Consider the following 23,524-nt stretch of genomic DNA (forward strand, 5'->3'; position numbering starts at 1 on the left):
TCAGGTATGCTCCTGGGTAATGTGGTTTTGTAAGGGCTATCATGAGCGGCTCTGAGAACCTGGTTGAAGAGGAGGCAGATAGTTTGTGAGCGAAAGTGTGTGTTAAAGTTGTATTACGTGCTCACTATGTAAGTTTGTGTTCTGACCCAAATTGGACAAAGAATTCCTACTGGAAAGTAGAAGCACATAATAACGCTGAAGCAGGAAAAAAAAGTTTATTCTAGGAAATAAAAACAGCTGAACTGAGCCAAGACACTTTAATCAAATTGGAAAAAGGTGCAGCCAAAAAAAAAATGAGGATAATAAATGTTGCAAGACCAAAATGTCATACTTTTGTTTTTTCAGTATATCTTCAATTATTGGCCTCAGAAGGTATCCCACCTTATCTTTATCCTCATAAACATTGAAATGAATAAAACAGAGCTGCCTGCAACTGTTTACTTCCATGTGTGTTTTTCAGTGTTTAAGCATTTCCGATCATATTATCTCATAAAGAATCTATAACAAAGCAATGAAATCTAAGGAGGCCGAGTGAGTGTAAAGACGTTTGCCTTCATATTTTTTAAATATTGTTGAAGTACTTTAGGATTGTAATAAAAGAAACAAAGTTAATATCCAGTGCAACGGGCAAAGGTCCTGCAGGCCGATTCATATACTGTAGAAAAATGAAGGCTGATACCCACAGTCAGGCATTCGTGTGTGTGTGTATGTGTGTATGTGTGTGTGTGTGTGTGTGTGTGTGTGTGTGTGTGTGTATGTGTGGATGTGTGTGTGTGTGTGTGTGTGTGGTGATGACACATGAGCCTGTTAAATAATTAATATGTTTATGCCGTACCTGTTTTGCATTTGCATCATAAAAAGACTAAAAATATTGAAGTATTGCTGCGGGGATGTGATCACGTTGAAATTGTCAGCACAATCGGAAGTGAATAAAACACTGCTACACACACACACACAGACACACACACACACACACACAAAGACACACACAGACACACACACAGGCCTCGTTGTTGTTAGCGGTTATGATCTGTCACAGGGCCCCCCTCTTTCACGCTGGAGCGTAGGGAGAGTCAGAGCACAGAGGACTCAACTACCAAGGCTTTTTATTGCTTTATTGCTTCCTCCCAAAGAAAAGGAGCACAAAGGACTGTAGAGCCACCCCCTCCCCGACCTCCCCTCAGCCCCCCACAGACCCCCTCCTGCTGGGAAGAACAGGCCTGCGGTGGGCAGGAGGCCTCCCCCTTTCTGAAGGCCGGCCTCTGAATAGTCGGCTGCGGTCATCGTTATCCTCCCAATTAACACTCGTTTGTCTCCGGTGAATTCAATTAGAGCCATATTCATGAGTGACCAGCAGGGGAGGCGTGCGTGTGGGAGGGCGGGTCACTTCCCAACACCACATCAGAGCACTGTAGGTCAGCTCTTGTTCTCCCAAGACGTCCATACATATGCGAGGCGGCTTCTTTCTCTGAGGAAAAGAACAGAGCAGCGAGGAGCAAAGGATCATGCAGAGTTTATGATGAATATAGATTAAAGAATGTAATGAAAGAGGATGAAAATAAACCAAAAACAAAGAGCGGGCAAGATTTTTATTTCAGTCGTGTGTTATTTTTTACTACCAAGCTATTGTGTTTGATTTTTTGATCCCAGTAAGCATTCATTTACAGATTTTCAGTGCAAAAAAACATCTCAGCCACCATGAAAACTGGGACTTTGGTTGAAAAGTGAAAAGCAAAAGTTCTTTGGACATCTTCTTCTATGTAAAATAATGATAATAATAATAATAATAATATTCATGATAATGGATGAGTTGGCACTTTTCTAAGTACTCAAAGATGCTTTACATGAAGTGCAAAAAGAAAACAAAATATAAAAAGACTTAATTAGTATAGTATAACTCATTAGTACAAAAGATAACATATAACTGAGGCTGCTGGGAGTTTTGTAGTAATCTCTGTAAACATATTATGCATAATTATGCAGAAGATCATTTGTAGTCCATAGTCAAAGTAGTATTGACCAATCACATATGAGGGTCCATGTGGAGAGGTTGAATACATTGGCTTAAATGCAAACTGGGAACCCTAAAATATGACGAGTTAGCTTTGTATTTGCTTTTTTAAAATGTTCAAATATGAATGCAGATATCTGTTTATAGAGATGAACCGAAATGGCCGGTGCAAGGAGGAGGAAATCTTGGCTTAAATATCCGCTGGCTACAGGATCAGCCCGAAATATTGGCTCTCACCCGCAAAAGGCTTATCGCTGTCAGCAGGAGAGCCGATGGATTCCAGGGTTGGTTTTGCAAATATTTGTTCATGAACCAAATATTTTTAAAAATAACCTAACATTGACAGTCTATGCACAGTGAAGACAAATACATTGTGATTCATCATCATAGAAGCATAAATGTCTTCATAAAATCCCATGGCAATCCATCAGCTTGCAAACTAAACTCCATGACTAAAATTTCACTTTTCAACCAAGTGTAGTGATGGTAGCGACTGTGGTGTAAGACGGCAGTGCAGAGGAAAATCTTCCCCACTGAGTTCAGGTTTCAGTCTGGTGTCTCAGGCCTCGGTGCCGCTGCGTAATGCTGTCCTCGCATGCAACGCAGACAGGATGTGTCAACAGATAAAGCCAAATGAGAGACATCTGTCCGGTAGTCTGGAGCAGCTTCTCTGCGGTCAGCATCGTGTCAGCGCGGGGACACGCTGATCGTACTGTCAGCTCCGACTCCAGACCCCCGTCTCCACGGGGAGAAAAAGAGGACATTTCTGAGTGGTGAAGCAGAATGAGTGAGTGCTTATCCCTCTGCGCGTCTGACACTGGGGGCGACGGGGAAATCAGATAAGATGTCACTGAGGTTGAGCGACTGTGACGTTTTCATTGAGAGGCCTGGGCCGCTGCCGGCCTCCGTGATCCACGAGATGGGATCGAGTTATGAGTTTTCACTTTCTGTCTCGGCTTATATCTGAACTTCAGATGAGTTACACGAATTAAAGCATGCAGCCAGTCAGCGCCATGCTTTTGGGAGTTTGACGACTTCCTCACCTTCAACACCTCTTCAGCCATATTTCTTTGTGACACGCCTCTGCAAGATTACGTCTTCTTTAAAGCTGCATTAACTGAGTTTTTGGCAACTTGAGAACAGCAAAAATAAGCTGTGAACACAACACTGACATTGCAAACATGCACTTATATAAAATCCACTCCGAGCAACGTTCTCATTTTTTGAAATTGTGTTTCTGGCCACCTGGCATCTACTAACTCTCATTATAGCTTTGTTTTGGTCTCCACCAGCTCCTGAGGGGAAATATCTTTCTCTTTAGCGGCTACATGCTCCACTTTGTCCACCAGCCGATTGTTAACGGTGTCTGTCTGCTGTTCGGTTCTGAGCTGATACTGAAGAGTTGGTCTTAAGTGCCCAAGTGCATTATGTTCAAGTATTTCAAGTAGTAAGGTTTTAGCAAAAACACATGTGTGTGTAATTACTGAGCATATGACTGGACAAATGAGACTCTGACTTTACTAAACAAGTTGTGTTAGAGTTTGTAATGGAATTTTTTGATGTACAAATGATAATTTTGTGGGTGAAGTTAAATTAAAGAATAGTGATTATAGCAGCTTGAAAATGGATCCCTTTTTTTAGATATCAAGCTGCGGAACAAGGGTGTGGTCGCCCTGCTGGCTGAATCGTTGCTCTCCGTTCCTCTTCATTTGCACGGAGCCGTGGCACCTAACATCACTTTTCTCTGCGTGTGTGTGCTTAAGAGCAGGACCACGGGAATGATGTGTGGTGACCGTGGTGGCTTTCTCTTTACCAGCCCACTCTAGCTGTTCTTGTGATTATCATGATTGTTTTACTCTGTTTTTTAATTACAGAATTTTAACGTAGTGACTGATCCTTCGCCAAGTCATATTTCTCTGGTAACACGGAAAAAAACAGAATAGTATCTGTGATTTTTCTGGTTGGGTCTTGCCATGCATTTATCTTTTTTGTCCTTCATGTGATCTTTTAAGAACTCGAAGCCACGTTTTCCTTTACTACGCGAGTTGTGTGAGCGTTAAAAGCAGAGTATAAAAGCTCTGCATGGTGTGTTTGGGCTGCTGCCTAATGCCCTCATTCAGACTGAAGGATGAGCGAGTTCACTTAATGTGACACTGAACTAAATCATCATGCTTCGCAAATTCTTATGAGATGATATACTAGTCATCGATGTGTGTGTGTGTGTGTGTGTGTGTGTGTGTGTGTGTGTGTGTGTGTGTGTGTGTGTGTGTGTGTGTGTGTGTGTGAGAGATCATGTCGTTGTGTGTACACTTAACTGTACGTGTATCCATGCTTGAATTATAAGCAGCCTTGATGCACATTCATGTCATTAGCCCTCAGAGTTACAGTGTGTGTGTGTGTGTGTGTGTGTGTGTGTTTTGTGTGTGGTCTGCACACTTGGAGGACCCCATCATCGGCCTTGCAGCCAGGGCACACAGGCCCTTGTGTCTCCTGAAATCACCTTCATGTGGAGTGACTTTTTGCTCCAGCAGCGACAGGGCAATCCCACTCTTCATTTAATGGCTCATAATTACTTCAGAATAGTTTAACGATTGCACTAAATTCAAGCTGAAGTGTTTAGGCCTCGTGTCTCCGGGATACAGAAAGAGTTTGGGCGTCCAATAGTTTCCTCACTGCGTCCCGTACAATCAGAATAGGTCTCCGCTACTGGAAATTATCATCAGAAAGAGAATTGTAAAGAAATAATATCATTTTCAATGCATTTTCATCCAGCAAAAAATAAAGAAGTTTTCCAGAAATGGAATCAGTTTGGCTTCATTTCACTCGTGGCATTAAAAATCAAGACTAGCATCCAAAAAATGAAATAATTTTGCCCAGTGGAATATTGCTGCCCACAGTCAGACAGTTTTAAGAGGCTGGAAAGTTTCAAATTTCTGCTCTTTTTATGAAAGCAAATATATTTCATTCTGAGAGACAGGCCTCCTGTGATGTGCTTTTTTATCCTATGACCCCCGTATTCTTGTATTTCTGCGATGTAACAAGGCCAGGAGGTTTTCGAAAAAAGAAATAAGGAGAGAAACAGAGCAAAATATATTCATATGATATTATGCAACCCCTTGTGATGCTGAACATGCTGTTTTAAACGTCCAGATGTGATTCAGCTCATGTAAAAGCAGTAGAAAGAAGAGGATCGCGGTATAGGACCAAAGTATTCGCTCTCTTTGCTTTAATAAGCTTCACTGATGAGTTCATTTGTGTAAAAGCATGAGCTCACTCCAGAGTTGGCGCACATGCAACCCAGTCAAAACACAAGGAAACGGGTCCAAAAACAAAAACAAGCTTGTGCTCTGACTTTTGGGGGTGTTCATGGGATCACACACCGTCGCCGCTTTCTAAAGGTCACAAGGTTTTGGAAAGAAAAGCCCATCTGGAGGAACCTATGACACAGGGGTGCAGAATATCAGGTAACACTTAGGCCGTATTTTTTCCACAAGTGTCAACTTTGGAAATGTTAAGCTCTTGTTCGTGCGTACGTGTCTGACAGGGTTTCATTTCTAAAGTTCCCAACAGGGATGGCTTTGAGTCTAACACTTCACTTTGCAGCTCCGCCAGCGTCGCACTGCAGAAATTCATTTCAAAGGTGGTTTCTGCGGGTATGGAAGCATTATCTGCAACTCCCACTGTTTTTGAAATGTTATACGTCTGTCTTTCTTTCCTAAATAAGTCCTAACTCTGTAAAACAACATGAGCAATATCTTTACTGGTCGTAAATGTTTCTTTTATCTCTGTTGTGACAAATGGCTTTGGTAGCTGTGACAGCGAGCAGCTGAACAGGACACTTTGATTGTATGGAATTAAACGCAAGCAGCTGCGGGGCTAATAGAGGGATATGCCATTTGGCTTTAATTACAGAAATGTCATGAGAGAACCACACCAACACAGCGGAGTTGAAAGAAAAGGGAAAATAAAAGAGCACATGAGAGCCTCGCAGAGCCTGTCTCCTGGAGATTTGTAGGATGTAGGAAAAGATCAGAAATGTATGACTGGAAATGGAGGAAAGTGGCACTTATTCTTGTCTTTGACCCCAAACTGGGATGTTTTATGAGGTAAATGCATTCATAGTTCTCAGTTATATATACCTTGCTGTGCTCCACTAACTGCTTAAAGAAGTATTTCACAGTTGGAAAGATAGTGGTGGTGGTGGTGGTGGTGGGGGAGGGGGGTAAAATGTTGCTTTTCCACTGTGATGATAAAAAAAATCCATACTGTCACAGCCCTAAGCCTAAATATATGTTAAAATCAGGACAATACTCTTAAAATTAGGCACTATCACACAGTTAGTTAGTCAGTCACACTGACTCCATTGGTCACTCACTCACAGAGTTTTGTGTTTATAGGTCTGTCCTATAAAGGAATAGCCTGAAGCCCAATGCTTTTTTTTGCCTATCCTACATCAACCGAGGGATGACCCAGACTCACAGCAATACCGATATCAATATTTAGTCACTGGTTGGATGGACGGAAGTTTATCACAGTTCACTGACACATACTACCTACATAGTGTTTTGATACAAAGCTGGTTGACAATCAGTGACTAATCTCTTAAATGACATATAAGATTCACATTTTTGTCATGAATCATTTCACTGAGTGATTGCTACAACAGCGTATGAGGGCCACTGTAGATTTAAAAAAAAGAAAATACAAAAACGTAGACCACTATTCTGTGAAAAAAGTCAGAATTTCCGACATTAATGTAGCAAATTTGAAAGAAAACAAGTGAAGTCGCAAATTTCGGAGAAAAAAAGTTTAAAAATAAAAATGAAAAATAAAACGGTGCCCCCTTCAGTGGATGAATTTATCAAATTATACTTGCAATATATACTGCAGTTGGATTAAAGGATACGGAAATAATCCGGAGAATCGCTAGATTATCATCAGCATCTCCACTTTGAGGAGACATTGCTGTCTTATAAACTCAGAGAATATCCTATTTTTTTCTCAGAAATGTGCAACTTCATAAATTCAGAGAATATCTGACTTTTTTTCTCGCAGATTTGCAAAATTAATCTTGGAAATTCTGCATTTTTTTTCTCACAATATTGCCCTCCGTTTTATAAATCTACAATGATATTAATACTCCGTCATAGCTGGCCCTAAGCTTACAGGAGAGTCATATCCGCTCTTTAAAAGTACCGTGGGAAAGAATGCATGAGACTGTAGGTTTCCAATCCAGAAATAAAAGCACAATGAAAAATATTATGAATGAAGTGCAGATGTTATATGTTTGTGATGTCCTGTTCTGTTTTACCTCAAGATTCCCTTTGCATCAAAAGCTGATCAAAACCTTCAATGTCCTCCCTGCCAAAACACAGGACATGTGTGATAGAGAGCTGGGAAAGAAGTAAAAATTTAGCGTGTGAAGTTAAACAAGTTGGGTTGTGGAATTACCCTTAAACAGATGCAGCGGATTAGGGGTGGAGCGGGCCACACCCGACCAGGCACAGACTCATTACTCTTTGATTGATTAGTGTGTAATTAGATCGGTCGGTGATCACTGGTTCACAAAAATACGCATCCGACCCAACAGCAAATCCACACAGTAGCCTGCAGAAGAGTAAAAGTCGTGTCTCAAAGCTTTCTCTTTCCAGACATGACATTTACCAAAGCACGGGGGAATTCCATGTGGTTTTCTGTTGACAGCCGTAAGTGGGCGCGCATCACGTAATGCCAAACAATGCTGCCCACTGTTTCATGGTTGTGACGCAGCACCAAGGTAAAAGGGTGGCAGATAATAGATAGCTAGGCTGCAGATTTAAAGAGTATCAAGGCTTGGATGTCTTGTGTAGGACACCACGCTGAATGCAATAATTCAGTGATGCTGGAGTGTCAAGTGTAGGCAGCTGCGTCACAGCTGGTCACGGTTTCCTCTATAAGAGCTGCGGCTTTGGCAGCCGCTTCTCCAGAACGGTTATTGTGAGGAAAAGTAGGAGGAAAGGCGGACCTCCCTTCCCAAACTAAAGCACAGTGCTCTTTTCTTATTTGGCTACTTTTTTTTTTTTTTTTGCTTTCAGTGATTACACGCCTAAGTCATCCCTTCCCCACGCATTCACACGCAACCGAGCTGTCGTCACCAGCCGGAGCGTTCTTTCCTCTCTGTCCGTCACACGTTGCCAGAGGTTAGCCGGTCTGGTCTGAGGCTTCCTGCTGAACCCAGACGGCAGGTGAGGTCCCGGTGAGCGCTGAAACCCAGGAATGCAGCATCATAAATAAACTGTTTAAATGTGTTGGAGGAACAAGACCACGTGACCGAGTGGAGTTTTCCACTTTCTCCAGCATAAACTGATTCCATATTCTCCATGAGCAGGTCGAGCTTTTATTGCCAAACATAAACCGCAGTAATGGCACACTGTTTTACTGGTACAGTATATCACCCGTACAAACATCTTCAAAATAAGCCTGTGTTTTTCATTGGATTCACGGGGTTAAAGTTACAAAAATGTTTCCATAAGTAGATTAAACTGTCAGCTTCCACTGTCAGACCGTTCACAGTAACGTCAAAGTCAGCCCAGTCTCCTAGAGAAAACATTGGCATTTTACATTTCTGTAAACCATAAATATGTTACATTTTCTTCTTTCATACATACCGTAAAACTTCAAATAAAAGTCTTATCCCTGTAAGACACCCAGTCCCTTTTACTAGCCTGGTGTGGTGACACATTTGACAAATAAAGGCCTGTGTCAAATAGAGGTCTGGTCAGGTTGCCTTGCAGTATATTTTAAAAGAAGTTCTTTGATTCTTTGGAGATAACCTTAGTTAACTACTTAGATCATGCATATAAGTATGTATAAACTTTTGTCAATATGGACATACTACTTACGATGTTAGCTTGGTAAACTTAGTCAGTACTATCAGCATAGTAAACGAGAAAAATGCAAAAAACAAGACTTAAAAAAAGCAAAGAAAAAATGTCCAGTGAACTTTATTCATAATTATATATTTAAAATTATTTTACAGAATTACCATCACTTTTAAGCTTTTTTTTCAGGTAATTTTTTGCTTTTTTTGTTTGTTTTGTTTTATTTTCTCTTTAGTTTTGGCAAATTTTCAGGTCATTTTTTGTACTTTTCACAGATTTCTTGCTAATTTATGGGTCATTTCTTCCTTTTTAGCAATGTGTTGTCATGTTTCCTGTATAGCTTTAGCACCAAGTTGTCTTTTTTTTTTCTTTTTTCTAAAACAGCATTATTTAAGCCAATTTTTAGTCTTCAAACATGGGTGTTTTATTAGCAACCCATTGTTGTTTTTTTCCAGTGGGGATAGTGCCACAAAAAGCAAGTATTTTAGGCCAAAACATGATCTTTTCCTAACAATAACCAAGTGTTTTTTTGCCCCTAATCCTAACCATGTTAACTGTGTTGTTGGAAAAGGATATTTTAAGCATCTGCTACAATATAAAGTGCAAATGCGACCTATCTGTAACATATTTGCAGAAACCTACAATGCCAAAATTTATCAGGCATTTGGGTTGTCAAACTAAGATTTGCTTTCTTTACTTTAACACTGAAGATAAAAAATATAGACTTAAATCTATTTTTCCTCCCTTTTGTGTATCGTAAATATAACGAACATCCCAGGACCCTGAGGGGTGGAAACCGCCTCATTCTGGAGGTGTTCAGCAGCAAATCTGGAAGCTCTTATGAAGCTCTATTGCTTTGAATTTATAAGAACAGTGGCAGATCATTACTTCAACAGAAGTAAAAAGTGCAAAGAGTCACATACATTGAGGAGCGGAGCTTTGGGGCCAAAGTGGAAGACGATAAAAGGAAGGGGCATAAGCTAACATCCTCCATTATTGTTTTCTCCTTTACGGAGCCGAGAGTCTCAGTCTGTCATCCATAACTGAAACTTCCTGTTGTTAACATTATTTTTCTTGTGCATATTGCAACCAAAAAAAAAAAAAAAAAAAAGCATCTCAAATAAAGCGAACTTCCTTTCCTGCAGCCTGGAGTTTGTAAATCTATCAGTGAAGTATTTAAAGAGCGTGCTTTGTTTTATGGCTGCTACATTTTCTAGAAGTCTCCCCGAGCTAACCTCGTGCTCACTTCCTGTCAACCTCTGCAGCCCCCTCTTTAGGTTAACACACATTAAACGTAACCCACAGGGGTCCTGCTGCTCGCACCAGGACCCACCAAACACACTGGCATTAGTAACTGAAATGTAAATAGTGAATTTTAACTGTAATTCTGGCATAACTCATAACTGGGGAGAAAAAAGTAATGACATTGTTGCGTTACAGCCAAAAACTGCACATCCCAGACATCGCACAGCTGCGTTACACACATTCAGAGCTCATACAGGCATGAAACACACTTAAATACACCCAGAGGACAGGAAGCACTTAGAACAGGGACACTCCACTGGCCACTTTTGCAAAATGACAGGAGGCCACATGTTTCTGTGATTTTAGGGCATTTTTTAGGAATTAAGTAAATTTCTACAATTTTAGTAAATTTCTACAATTTTAGTAAATTTTTAAGACTTTAGGACATTTTATGATTTTAAGACGTTTCTTGGATTTTTTGACATATCTTGGATTTTTGGACATTTCTTCAATATTAGGACATTTCTAGTATTTTATGAGGTTTCTGTGTTTTTTTTTTGGGAGATTTCTAATATTAGGAGGTCTCTAGGGTTTTAGGACATTTCTAATATTTAAGGATGTTTCTAGGATTTTAGGGCATATCACAGATATAATATAGGGTGTATCGCGGATTTTAAGACAACTCTAGGACTTTAGGACATTTCTCGGTTTTTGGGATGTTTGATTTTAGGCATTTCTAGGATTTTAGGATGTTTCTAGGATTTTAGGAAATTTATTGGATTTCAGGACATTTTTTTTCGGATTTTAGGACATTTCACAGATTTTACGATGTTTCTGGGATTTTCAGACATCTCTCAGATTTCAAGAGATCTCTTGGATTTCTGGACTTCTCCCTGTTTTTGGGACATTTGATTTTAGGCATTTCAAGGACTGTAGGACATTTCTAGGATTTTAGGTATTTCTAGGATTTTAGGACATTAGGGGCTCAGCTATGACTGCAGCTGGAGGTGCAGAGGATGCTGTACTGGCATTTTCTAAATAAAAAAAACTTATTTTGATGTTGTTTTATGCACTGCAGCATCTTGTGTTTACTGACAGTACGAAAACAATCCACAGTGTGAATAACTTTATTTTATTGTGTATTAGAACATTTTTTGGGGGACCATCTGGTGCCCTAAAGTGGGCCAGTTTTGGCCGTCAGTTAAGTGTCACTGACACAGAGAATCAGCCAAACAAACATTTTAATGTATATGCACACACAGCTGTCTCGGGTCCTTTGGCAGTATTCAGCTGAGGTTCCTTAATTCCATCCTTCAGTGTCTGAGTCCGCAGCTTTGTAATGCTGAAGCTCTCTGCTCATGCCTCTGATGAATGTAAATGCAAAAAGAGGGAGGATAAATCTACTGTATGTCTTCACCCTGCACACGTCCCACAAGAAATACGATCCTCGCAAATCTCAGAGAGAAACAATGTGACACACGACTTTAATATCCACTCAGAGACAGCGCACGCGAGCCTCGGCCCAGAGCCTCGAGCCCGTGCTGCAACCCCGCACACTTTGAAACCTTTAGCGGCTATTCTTGTCTCCAGCACCGTGTAATTAAGCTCCTGTCGTTCTCCGCTCTCAAACATTGCTTAACATAAACGGAGGCCCGGCTCGTTAATTAGTTCCAGTGTGCGACCACGAGCTGATGCTGAGATGAACCTGCTCCCTCTCCGCGTAAGGCACGGCGGTGGAGAGAGAGGAGGGCCGTAAATGAAAGTGGAACATCAATCGTGGGGATGCGATGGGAGGGGAGTCCATGTCATGTTAATGAAGAGAGCAAGTTGTATCGCCGGTCCTGGTGATGAACGCTGGGCTATGGAAGAATTAAGGGAGGAACCTAAATTCTTTTCCCTGTTCCTCTAAATACTTTGACTATATGGATTTCATTTACTGCTTTCTAGCACTGTAAGCAAGAACATAACATTCCCGGGAGCTCCTTTATCATTTCCGACAACAAAAAAGAAATGTGACACAACCTCATAGGGTGGTCCCCCAATCATTTTCTAACTCACAATGGAAATAAAGTGATTCATACCGGGGATTAATTTTGTACTTTTAACATACATGAAGTGCCAGAGTACAGCATCAAAATAGAGCTTGTTTATCAAAAAAGGTACCATTGGTTGAACCCCTGCATCCCCCAACAGACGTCCTTGCTAAAACCTTAATGTCCTAAAATCCTAGAAACATCTGAAAATCAGAGAATTGTCCTAAAATCTGAGAAATGTCCTAACATCCTAAAATTGTCCCAAAGTCAAAGAAATGTACCAAAATCCAAGAAATGTTGTAAAATCGGAGGAACGCCCCCAAATCCTAGAACTATACTTAAATCTCAGAAATGTCCTTAAATCCTAGAAACATCTTAAAACCCCGTTAATGTCCTACAATCCTAGAAACACGTTTGGGGCTGCTGCCACTGGCCCCTGGCCTCCTCTCATTTTGTAAAAGTGGCCCCTTAGCAAATCGAGGTAAGTATCCCTGATATAATTAATCAAAAATGGTTCGAAACTACAATATATAGTTTCAGTTGGATCTAAAGTTACCCCTCATGCCACTGCATGTCCTGTCCTGTATGTAAGGTTATCATCGGGTCTCTTTACATGTATGTATGCTGAGAGGAGGATATATGCAGTGTTGTGTCCGTATTTGACATGAATCATATGTGACAAATCCGTGATGGGATGTATGGTACAGGTGGAAAGATGAAGTTCCCCGGCTTTCATCTTCAGATGCAATTACTGCGCTATGGATGGGCAGCGCTGATTAATGCAGCCCGGTGATATACGGCACCGCAAAATGGAAGGGCATATTTATGAAGTCCTTTAATCTCCCTTGACAACAGCCTCATATGAGCCAACAGACTCATCTCCGATGGCCACATTAGGGCCAACTGTTCTCCCCGCCGTGAATTACTGCTGTCACCTGTCGGAGATTTCACAGGACAGCGCCTCATTTGAGGTCAATTTTTTGCCTTTCCCAGCAGATCAGCGGGTCCAGCGGAGAGGCAAGCCGATAAAGTTTTGGATTTTGAGGAGTGCGGATTATAGGATCAAAAGGCGATGGCGCTAATCCCTCCCCGTTATTAAAGATGATAGCGCTATAAATGACAACACATGCAAAACTTCTCCCAACTCCAAACTCTTGGTATGTAAGTACTTAACGGAACCAGGCTCAAGGGAGGGGCCCGCCTCCAAGCTGGATTAACCAGGAGAGAAGGGATGTTGATCCTATAGTTCCTCTCTCAGTTTCTTTTTTTTTTTTTCACTTTCTCCGTGAGGAAGTGCACGACTGTCTGTGGAATGGAGACAGGAATGCAGCAGCAGAAGCAGCAGCGAGGTTGTGGGAGCTCCTGTCTCTGCACTGTACACTGCAATTATCTCCAGAAGCTCAGAAGCTAATTGGAAGAGATGTGGGATAAATCCCAGCCTGGGGGAATTGTGCTAATTTTCCACTTTCAGCTGACCTAATAAGAGGGCCATCCACTGCCACTGGAATGATGGTGTACTGGAAGAGAGAAAGAGAGAAAGCAATGCCATTCTCATTCTGTGTTAACATGCACACTTAATGACCCTCACACACTGCCATCCAACTACGCAGCACAGATTATATTACATCTCCAGCGTTCTGGTGCCTTCTTTCACTTATTCAAGCATTCTGGTAATATCCACATGCACGAGTGTGTTATTTCTGGGAAATGAGCCCAGTCCCTCTCCAGCTGACACTGCCCTCATATTACTTTGTCCGATGAACATCCCAAACAGCACGGACACTCGCTTCACGGATTCCTCCAGAGCAGCGAAGTGTGCACAACCACCGTCAGGGCTCCTCTGTGCATATGACAAATCTAATCCTCCTCCTTGGAAGGGGAACAGGGAAGTCTCTATTCAGACACGACCTTAATCACATTAACCCCCTTTTTTTTTTGTTCCACTGTGTGCCAGACCTGCAGCGTGAACTTAGTTCCAGGGTTCCTGGTCGCTTCCACGGCGTCGGGTTAAACCCGTGCAGAAGTCATCCAAGAATTTAAGTCTCACTATACCACCGGCCAGGTTTATAAACCACAATGTGTCACAAAATATTTATTTAAAAAGCTCTTTGTTTGATGGACAGATAAAACAAATAGTGATGAGAAAGACTCCCAATATAAACTGACAGTCAAACAGTAAATATAGAAAATATATATATTTTGTGGCAATGCACACACAGCCCAAAGCCGTATGTATTTGGAATCAATAAACTGCTGTTACATGCACCACTTGTTTGTGGTTGTCTGGCAGACTGTTCCCCAGTAATGAGACTGGGGAGGGAAACTGGGGACGAGCGATCGATTTGCATTGTCCGTTCAAACGCACATCAACACACCAGCGGCCCTGCATGCACGCAGGCTTATTAATCTTTTCCATAATTTCATTCCAGTTGCAGCAGATGTTTGTCGTTGAGCCTCGTTATAACACAAGTGTGAAGCAAGTTGAAAGAAATGTTTTGTTACGTCAGGCTAAAGCAAACAGCACAGCATGCAAAGTTATTTTTTTCAAACAAGAAAACATCAGCTGCTACACCAGTTTTTAAATTAGTTTTGTGTGTGGTGTCAACTCAGATGTGAGGGGAGGTAATATTACACTTAAAGATATTATTATATTATTATAGTATTATAGGTTAGAAGGCTGAGGTAGGAAAAGTTTTGACACTGAAGTTTGAATTAAATTTGCAAGTTTCTGGTCCTAATTACATTATTATCTACTTTACAAGATATTTAGTATCATTTTTGCAAGTTTTTTAACAGTAGTAGTAATAGTCTGGAAAATGTATGCCAGTGTATATAAAATGTGCATTGGTTCTATTGCAGTATGAGTTTCTTGTGGTGTTGTTAATACTAACTATTGCTAGCCATCCATCTATTTGTAATTTCCATTCATCTGTTCTAATCTGTGAATAGAGGATAAAGGAGTCTTTGCCATTCGCTAAGGTAGAAAAGTTGGTGAACTGATGGAGAAAAAATGTGATAAGCGATGATGGGACAGTTTAAAGCTATCATTGCCTTTTTCCGCTGTGCACCGCTCTGGTTCAAGCCTCTGCAGCACCAGTAAAAAGACTATCATAAACTGCTGAAAAGGTTTAATCTTGGGAATACACAATACAAACTAGTAACGTTCACATTGTTAGTTTGGTAAGATTTCCTACGATTCAGTCATTTAGTTCATTTTACTGAAACTGTGAGCACCAAAGAAGACAGGAAAACCGCCATAGTAAACAAGAGAGACACAAATTAGAGGTTAAATAAACAATTTGATTGTATTTTCCGTCTTTGCTGGGCAACAGTTTTATGAGAAAAGAAATAAAAGCCTGTCTCATAAAGACGCCCGTCCCAAATATAAACCTGCTGAGTTCAGTGGTTTGAAGGAAATAGTAGCCTGGGCTATTTATTGAAGTTTTACAGTAATACAGTGGACAGGCTTGGAACCCATAGGTTTATGCATATTTCCCTTTCTTTGTATTTGATATTGCTTGAAATATGACCAGCGTGTTTGACTGTGGCTCAGTTTACCTTAAAATCAAGTCAGTGTCGTGGGATTACCAGAAAATGTTTGTTTGGGGTTTTTTTTAGAAAAAATATGAATCCCTTCTGGTGAACCATGGTCCTGTAATTATAAAAATTAAGGAATGTTTGGATGTTAATGTTGCTCTTTGTGATTATTAGAATGAAACTTTTTGCAAACGATAATGAAAACTATTTTGGACTCTTCGTTCTCCATCCTGCTTTAATTTCCTTGCTCTCACAAACACAGCACATATGCACAATGCACATATTTATGTGAAGAGTACAAGAAATGTTGTTTGTATTGCTGGAGCAACGTCTGTCATTGTAGAGTTTATGTGTTTATGATTGGATAAAACAGCGCCTGCTTCGCAGAAAGCAGTTAACTCATGATGTCAGCATGACCTGCGAGCCCAAACTTACAAAATACGAGTTTGAAACTAACTAGTAACTGAAAACATCAAAAGGACTTCACACACCAAGAGAAAAAAATATTTACACGTCCAGTAAGCTGGTGAAACCCCATCCAGAGCTATTGACCCGTGAAGGAACAGCCACCAAAGCTTCCTCCACACTTGAACCTTAATCCCAGCAGTGTTACCTGGAAAACATGTGATTATAGTCGGAGGGTCTGACATGGCTTTGGATGGCTCAGATCATGGGATGTGCTGCATGTTAGCATGACGAAGCTTTGAAGTTAGAAATGTGTCAGTTTGGATCATTATTTTCTGACTGTTGTTCTGCGCGTATATTTTTATGATCAGGATTCAAATCAAAACAAACTTTTTAAAAACTCCACCGATATTGACCATGCTTCACATACTGTAGGCTTGACTGACGTGTCGTCTCACGTCACGGTAGGCTGCTTCTCACTGAGGACCTCAGCGTTTCCACTGACTTCTGTAACACTTTGGAGCAGAATTACTGTATTTTGGAATAATCAAAGAAACAAGAGAGCCCAGAAACACCCTCCAACAGATGCAAGCAATGACACGCAAAAGCCTTTCCAGAGGCCAGCTCATAATGCCTTTTAATGGTCTTGTTTAACAAGCAAGGGAAGTGGTTTCCCCCCATTACCCGCAAACCCCGAAACCTTGCCCAGCCAAGGACAGGGATATCCCAGAGTTCAGTGGGAGCAGCATTAATCTTCTTGTCCCCAAAGACATGTGCTTATTCAATAGAGGAGGATCACCCGAGATCTGGACCGTGTCAGAACTCACTAAACACGCATCACGCAGCCTTCGCTTTGCTGGTTCAGCCAAACCACTCGCACTAAACTGAAATGCCACCAGAACAATCTACTGTAAGTGATGTTTTCTCGAGAGCGGTCTCAACACCGCTGAATACATTCGACGAATCATCTGCATGCTGTCTGGATTACCACGGAGAAACTTCAAAACACTTGGATGGCATTATTCCCAAAATGTCATCTCATTTTGTTCCACAGTGTGACAGCAAAATTTCACACTGACATACGCTTCAAGCAACAAAAAAATGAGTTTTAGTTATAAACACATTTTTTAAAAATGAAATCATACAATTTTAATTGTGTAATGGAATTGAAATTGAACTTTTGTAATAACATTTGGGTAATATTTGGTTTTTATCTTAAGCCAGGACGGATGTGTGTTTCAGTCAACCTACCGCACTTCTCTTTATTATTTAATCTCAGCCCTGTTGTACTGTTTTCTAGGAATTTATGTTGACTGTGTAGTGTCTTATTTATTTGTTTTAACTGCACTGATCAGAAGAATTACTCCAAATGTCATTGTGTCATATACAATGACAATAAAGTTTTCTGTTCTTCTATCCAAATACTGCAGATAGTCCCGTATGTAGTGATAGCGTTCAGACTGACAGGCAGGTGGGGCTGGCACCACACTGTAGCTGCGCTTTGATGCTTACTGGCATTTATGAGGAGAGTTCAAACATTAAATGCTTGTCAGCACAGATCCTCCTGTTCATGTTGTGCCTGGTGGGTCAGGTCCACCTTCACTACTCACCAGGAAACCAGTAAATGTCTCAGAGACAAAAGGCAAAAAAAGGAGCCATGCCTCACTCTGGGTCATAGAATATAAATGTATTTACACTTCAGGTCAGCACATAAGGAAAATATAGCAGGAAAATCAGGGTAAGAAGTTAAATTTTATTTCTTTGTGCAGCCACAAAAGAAGTTTTTCACTTTCCACTCTTAATGCAGCTTTAACTGATATTTACCAGCCGTGATAACATTAAAAATCATGGAAATGTTTTGACATTTTGTCTGTTTAAAAAAAAAAGTGAACCCTGAAGAAGGAATCAGGACATCGGCCGCCCCTGTTTACGCCCCTGGCACGTGGATCGCTGTATGGCGACTGGAGTGACCTTATCGCAGCATGGAGTCTGGTTTTTATTTACAGTGGATCAGTTTTGAGTAAGAGGAAGCTGGTAGTGATGAACATAGTGAGAATTATCACAGATTCTGCAGTTCCTCTCAGCTTTATGCAGCATTTAAGCATCTCTCAGCTCGTTTTTTTCTCTGGACTGCATCTTTTCTATTTTGATTTCACTCTCACTCTGCCATTTAGTAGCAACAGGCGTGAAAGCTTGTAAAAGCCCAGGGAACACTAGAAACTAGCTGGGGTTCATAGTGGAGCATTGTATCGTCTGTATCGCTGGAGTTTAGGTTCAAAGCACAGAGGAGAGCAAGGCTCACGGTTTCCCTTTGTTTCCTGTCTTTATGCTACGCTAAGCTAACTAGCTGCTGGCTGTATATATACCAGAAAGATATGAGAGTGGCATCAATCTTCTCATCTAACTTTGTGATACAGCAAATAAGTGTATTTCCCAAAATGTCAAATTATTGCTCTGAACTTCTTATAAATGTAGATGGCAAAGTTTTTGTTTTTGAGTTGTGGAAATCAGCACCAGGCTGCCCTGTTATTGGATCACAAAACCCAGCATTCAATGCTTTGTCCCAAACTTAACCGTCCTGGATGAGCATCACTGAACAAAATAACTTGAAAGCCAAGGGCTCACACTGCTCATAATCAGTGTGAGATTTTATAAACTCACTATATGCTTCTGATCTGTAATATCCGCTGCACTCCGAGGAAGCAGAGAGCGAAAGAAACATTAAAGCAACCCCCTGAGGTTTCCTATAAGACACAGAGACACTCTGGACGTTATTGCTTTGCTTTTCTAAAGACCTGAAAGCCTTCTGTATGAAGCTGCACCCCTTTCCCCTCTAAAGTCCCATTTTCATATAAATTAAAAATATTTTTATTATTTGTTTATTGTTATTGTATTTTTTTCCATTTTTATCAGGATATTTGCAATTACAGCAGCAGAGTGCCTCACCATTCAAAAGCTCAAACATGTTGTGGTTTTTAGTCATTTACTGCTCGCACTCGTGTTTTTTTTGTTCTGTCCTCACTTCGAACGACAGAGCTGCATGAAACTGAACATGCAATATGCTGCTTGTCACATTCAATTGAGTGCAATGGATCCAGGGGATAAAATTCTGCTTAGCACCGCAACTGTTTTCAAGAAAACACTACTCTTCCGTTACACCTGCGCGTTTCACGTTTCACACGAGTAACAGCTCTCCTCGCTCTCTTCCTCTCATCCCTCCTCTTCCCTCTATCTGTCATGTTAACGATCCTACCATTTGGGGTTCCTGATATCCCGGCTCCTCTCAGAGGATCCTGCTTGGCAGAAATAGAGTTTAGAGCAGCAGAGCTGTTTCCTCATTGATTTTGGATCTGACCTTCCTGTAACCTCACGTAAAACAATCGCCTGTGTGCCCAAAGTTCCCCCCCTGCAGCAGGAGGAGACCGACCAGCGGACTGTGGAGACAGTCAAACATAGAAACAGGCAAAGAAAAGGCAACTTTATCACACTTCCCTCCTGACAGCAGTGAAAACACGAGGGAGACAATAGGGTCACACAACCTGAGAATACGAGCGGCCGCTGCGTCCCAGAGCTGGTGGATCCCTGAGACGACTTCACACAGCGCAAGTTGAGAAATTGAGGTTTTCTTCATTACATGGCGTCAAAGATGTCCTTTATTCTCAGAGGAAATGGATAAATTAAGCAGAGGGTAAAGAGGTGAGCCAGGAATACCCAGCTGTGAGTTGGCCTGAAAAGCGTGACTGTGCCAAACCAAAGATGACAGACAACCCGAGGGTCATTACTCTGTGATTAAACACTGTATGTGCTAGAAGTCAAATCCGGAGGGGGTAAGGTGAATAGAATTGTAGTTTGGCTGTAGTGCAGCTATGCAGCGTGACCATTGATTGCCCTTCTCCCTCTTGAACCCCCTAAACTTCACAAGTCATTTTCTTCACTAAGTTCCTCGTGATGAATAAAGGTGTTTGCTCACCTTTTCCATTTTGCAGCGTACGCTCGCCTCGCTCTCTCACACACATCTGTTTCTGCGCTGTCTTGTTATCACGGTCCTTGACCACGGTAGGGAGCTCGCTGCATAATAGAGATCACAGTGATGGATGAGCTGGAGTTTGGAGAGACCTCTGGAAAGAACTTGGGATCCTGCTTATGAAGTCTGACAGGAATCCAAAGAGTCCTGGAGGGAGACAGGGAAGGTGAAACCTCAGACTGAAAGGTTATAATCAGGACAAAGCTAACCAGTCATTTTCTCACTTTTTAGGGATTAAATGCTGTATTCGGTTATACGTGGCCTGTAATGTGATTGTCGCTGAACTCACAGCAAACTGCACCACTAGAAAGTGCATTTTGGCCTCAGTGTTTCCTTTCAAACTAACACGTACAGACACACACGGGTGTGTCTCAATAAATACGTAATGGTGAGGGTCTTTTTTAGGACACAGTTTCCCTTTTAAAGCACTCCTAAACTTAACTTTACAATCCTGTTGCTGAGGTGAGACATTTTTTCCCCTTCTTTTCTGTGTGTTCACTTTCAGGCAACAGTGTGTGTGTGTCTGTGTGTGTGTGTGTGTGTGTGTGTGTGTGTGTGTCTGTGTCTGTGTGTGTGTGTGTGTGTGTGTGTGTAACATTCCTCTGGGCTCAGCCTCGCCATTGTTGCAGTTTGTGGTTGTACGAACAACAGAAGGACAATGAGTGAGGCAGCTGTTCAGACTGTCAGCGGTAAAATAGCAGACGACGCCTGCTACTTGTTACCAACAAAGATATTTCATTACAGATATTAATGCGGAGTGTCGTGTGTTTATCTACAGTGCCAGAGATAAACTTATTGAAAGAATTAAGGATTTTTCTTTTGACTAGAAGGCTCATTCTGAGTTTTCTAGCTGCATCTTTTGGAAACAGAGTCTGTTTTTTAAACAGTCCCTAAATAAAATGCTGACAGCACACTGATCTACAGTCTACATGTATACTGCAGAAACAATTTGAACAAACATACAGAGTGGAAACTCAATTTAAAGCAAACTTTGAAGATACAGACGAGTTCCTTGAAGTAGTGGATGGACAGTGTTGATAGTACGCCAGTCTGTGGTGTAGTGGTAGTTGACACCCTGTTCTCAATCCAAACTCGTCAAATACCGCCGCTGTGTCGGGGCTTTTGGCGTGCAAGTTTGACGCCAAAAAACTACCTTCCATGCCCACATGCACACAAGCATAAACGGCGTCAGATGATTATGCGGTCAGACAGAACAGGTGGCATTATTATTGTACACTGGCGGGCAGCTGGATGGCAGTGGGCGTGTCTAGGTGCAACACGCACGGTCAGCGTCACTTGTCAAGGCGGCCGGACAAAACCAGTTGCATGTGCCTGAAATGTTGAAGGACAGCGTCAGCAAATAACGCTGCCCTTAAGCACATCATATAAGGAGTGCGAGTAGGCTTATAGGGTAGGCGAGTAGGGAGGTGGATGGGACCTCCAAACCGACTTTCGTGCTAGAGTTTAGAGTTCGCTTCCCATGTGGACGTGTGTTTTTTTCTGAACTTTATCATGTGCCTCTTTTACTTAATCGATCTTGTGTTAACTTTCATAGTGTTGCTTCGTATTATCATTATTAATTTTGCTGTCTGTACAACCAATAATGCCAAAAAGTGCTACAATGTACAATAATTTTGACATTTTGTGACACTTAAGTTTAAGTCTGCACCATCTCATCATCATTTCATTGTGATGTGTTCGAGTTCGGCTCAGTCAAATGACTTTTAGGCAAAGGTAAAAAAAACATCATCGTGTTGTGTTTAGATGTATCATCAAGAAAAAGAGCATGCAGTTTCAGGTTAGAAACTTGAATAATACAGTTGTTCGGGATAGAACTTTGTTTATTCGAAGAATATGGAAGTATTTATAGTGTTATTAATAAAGACTCGGATGCTTTCTTGTTCTTCATACTCGATTCTCTGAGTGTCAGAATCTTCAGCAGATGTGTTTACATTGGAGTTATTTGAAAGTACGTCACCAAAGGGTGCTTTCGGAGATGGTACTTGGCAGCGTGGGAATAAACGGGCTGGAGTTCATGAATCTCTTCTCATGTGACCTCTTCCCAGTCAATCATGCTTACCTTAGGCTCTGATGAACATGACTTACAAGCAATGCTGTCGTCCTGCAGCTTGAACTTTCTCACTAGGGTGTGCTGGGTTCAAGTTATTTTGAATGCACCACTATTACTTACCCATGTTGTCTTATGGCCTTAACTGTTTTCATGAAGAGTATCGTGCTGTCCTTAATTTTGTAATAGCATCATAGCTGCGTCAACTTAGATACATTTCTCATCAAATGCAAGGACAAGCGCTGCCTACAAATGACCTTTAAACAGTAATTGAATAATTTCCAGCAAGTCGGATCTTCACTAAATACTGAATACTTATTAAGCTATCATCACATTGTGATAGTAGGCTTTTATGGCCGTTTCTCCTTGTGTTTATATATGATTGTTTGTAAATGGGAAACCAAATACAACAACAGCCTCAAAAAAAGTAATATTTATCGCATGGATATTGTGCTGAATTGCATTATATTTTCTTTTTATTGTGTTGGTCTTCTGCAGACAGCTGAGAGTCCACAGAGAAGTTAATTTACATTGCAGTAGGTCTACAGACAGATCTAAAATAGCTACATGCTAAAGCTGAGGTTCACATTTATTGCTTCTCTTCACAACAGTGTAATTCCTCCTTTTGTATGGAGCCTTGCCGAGGCTGTCAAAGGTCTGTAATGAGAAGTATTAGCCTCCTCACTGCTTGTTAATTGCTTTTCTTTGTCAAAAATGAAGAGACGGGAAATCGCTCACTCTGCACATTTTAGATAGCATCACTGCCTTTATCCCCCATCTGGTTTGCTGCACATGCAGTATATATATATATATATATATATATATATATATATATATATATATATTGCTGCTGTTTTTCTAAAAGGACAGAAATGTAAGAGCCCCCCACAGCCTGTAAGTGCAAGACAGTAAGCAGCCTTCAACAAGTATTAATAATGTGGTAAACCACTAACAACTGCGTATAATGCCGACCTGTCGTGGAGCTAAACAAGACATTCCAGCGCTTTATCAGCGGCGGGCGCTCGTTTGTTATGAGTGTGGTGGGAGGGGAGGGACCTCGACTCGAAGCCTTTACCCGTGGCATGCCAAATGTGAAAGTGTGCCTCCAGCCTTACATAATGACAGCTCTAAGGGTTAATGGTGTCGTGGGTGTTCATATCTTTCATAACTGAGTCATATCTCATACACGCTGTGTTATTAGTGACAGCAAATCTATCAACAGTGTGTTGATAGACGTTGGTGAGTAGGTAGATACTTAATCTACGAGAAAAACAACAATCCGATCTCAGTGTCATTCCAGTTTCTACTTTGTTTTCCAACCTTTGCTCTAACCACCGATAA

The 23,524-nt window shown here is 41.2% G+C and overlaps 2 long non-coding RNA genes across 3 annotated transcripts in view; one reads left to right on the plus strand and one right to left on the minus strand.

The window, feature by feature from the left end:
- The window catches only part of LOC148189609 (uncharacterized), a 73,236-nt gene that overhangs the window by 27,212 nt on the left and 22,500 nt on the right, over nucleotides 1-23,524 (plus strand). The gene's annotated exons all lie outside the window — the stretch shown is intronic.
- The window catches only part of LOC148189610 (uncharacterized), a 43,484-nt gene continuing 21,188 nt past the window's right edge, over nucleotides 1,229-23,524 (minus strand). Inside the window, exons 2-3 of the long non-coding RNA XR_015776555.1 lie at nucleotides 20,062-20,262; nucleotides 1,229-1,468 (exon numbers count right to left, since the gene is read on the minus strand). This is a non-coding gene — a long non-coding RNA (uncharacterized LOC148189610). The remainder of the gene's footprint in view (nucleotides 1,469-20,061; nucleotides 20,263-23,524) is intronic.

This window comes from Plectropomus leopardus, chromosome 5, assembly GCF_026936395.1.
Source record: "Plectropomus leopardus strain MGB_pleo_1.0 chromosome 5, ASM2693639v1, whole genome shotgun sequence".
NCBI lineage: Eukaryota > Metazoa > Chordata > Actinopteri > Perciformes > Serranidae > Plectropomus > Plectropomus leopardus.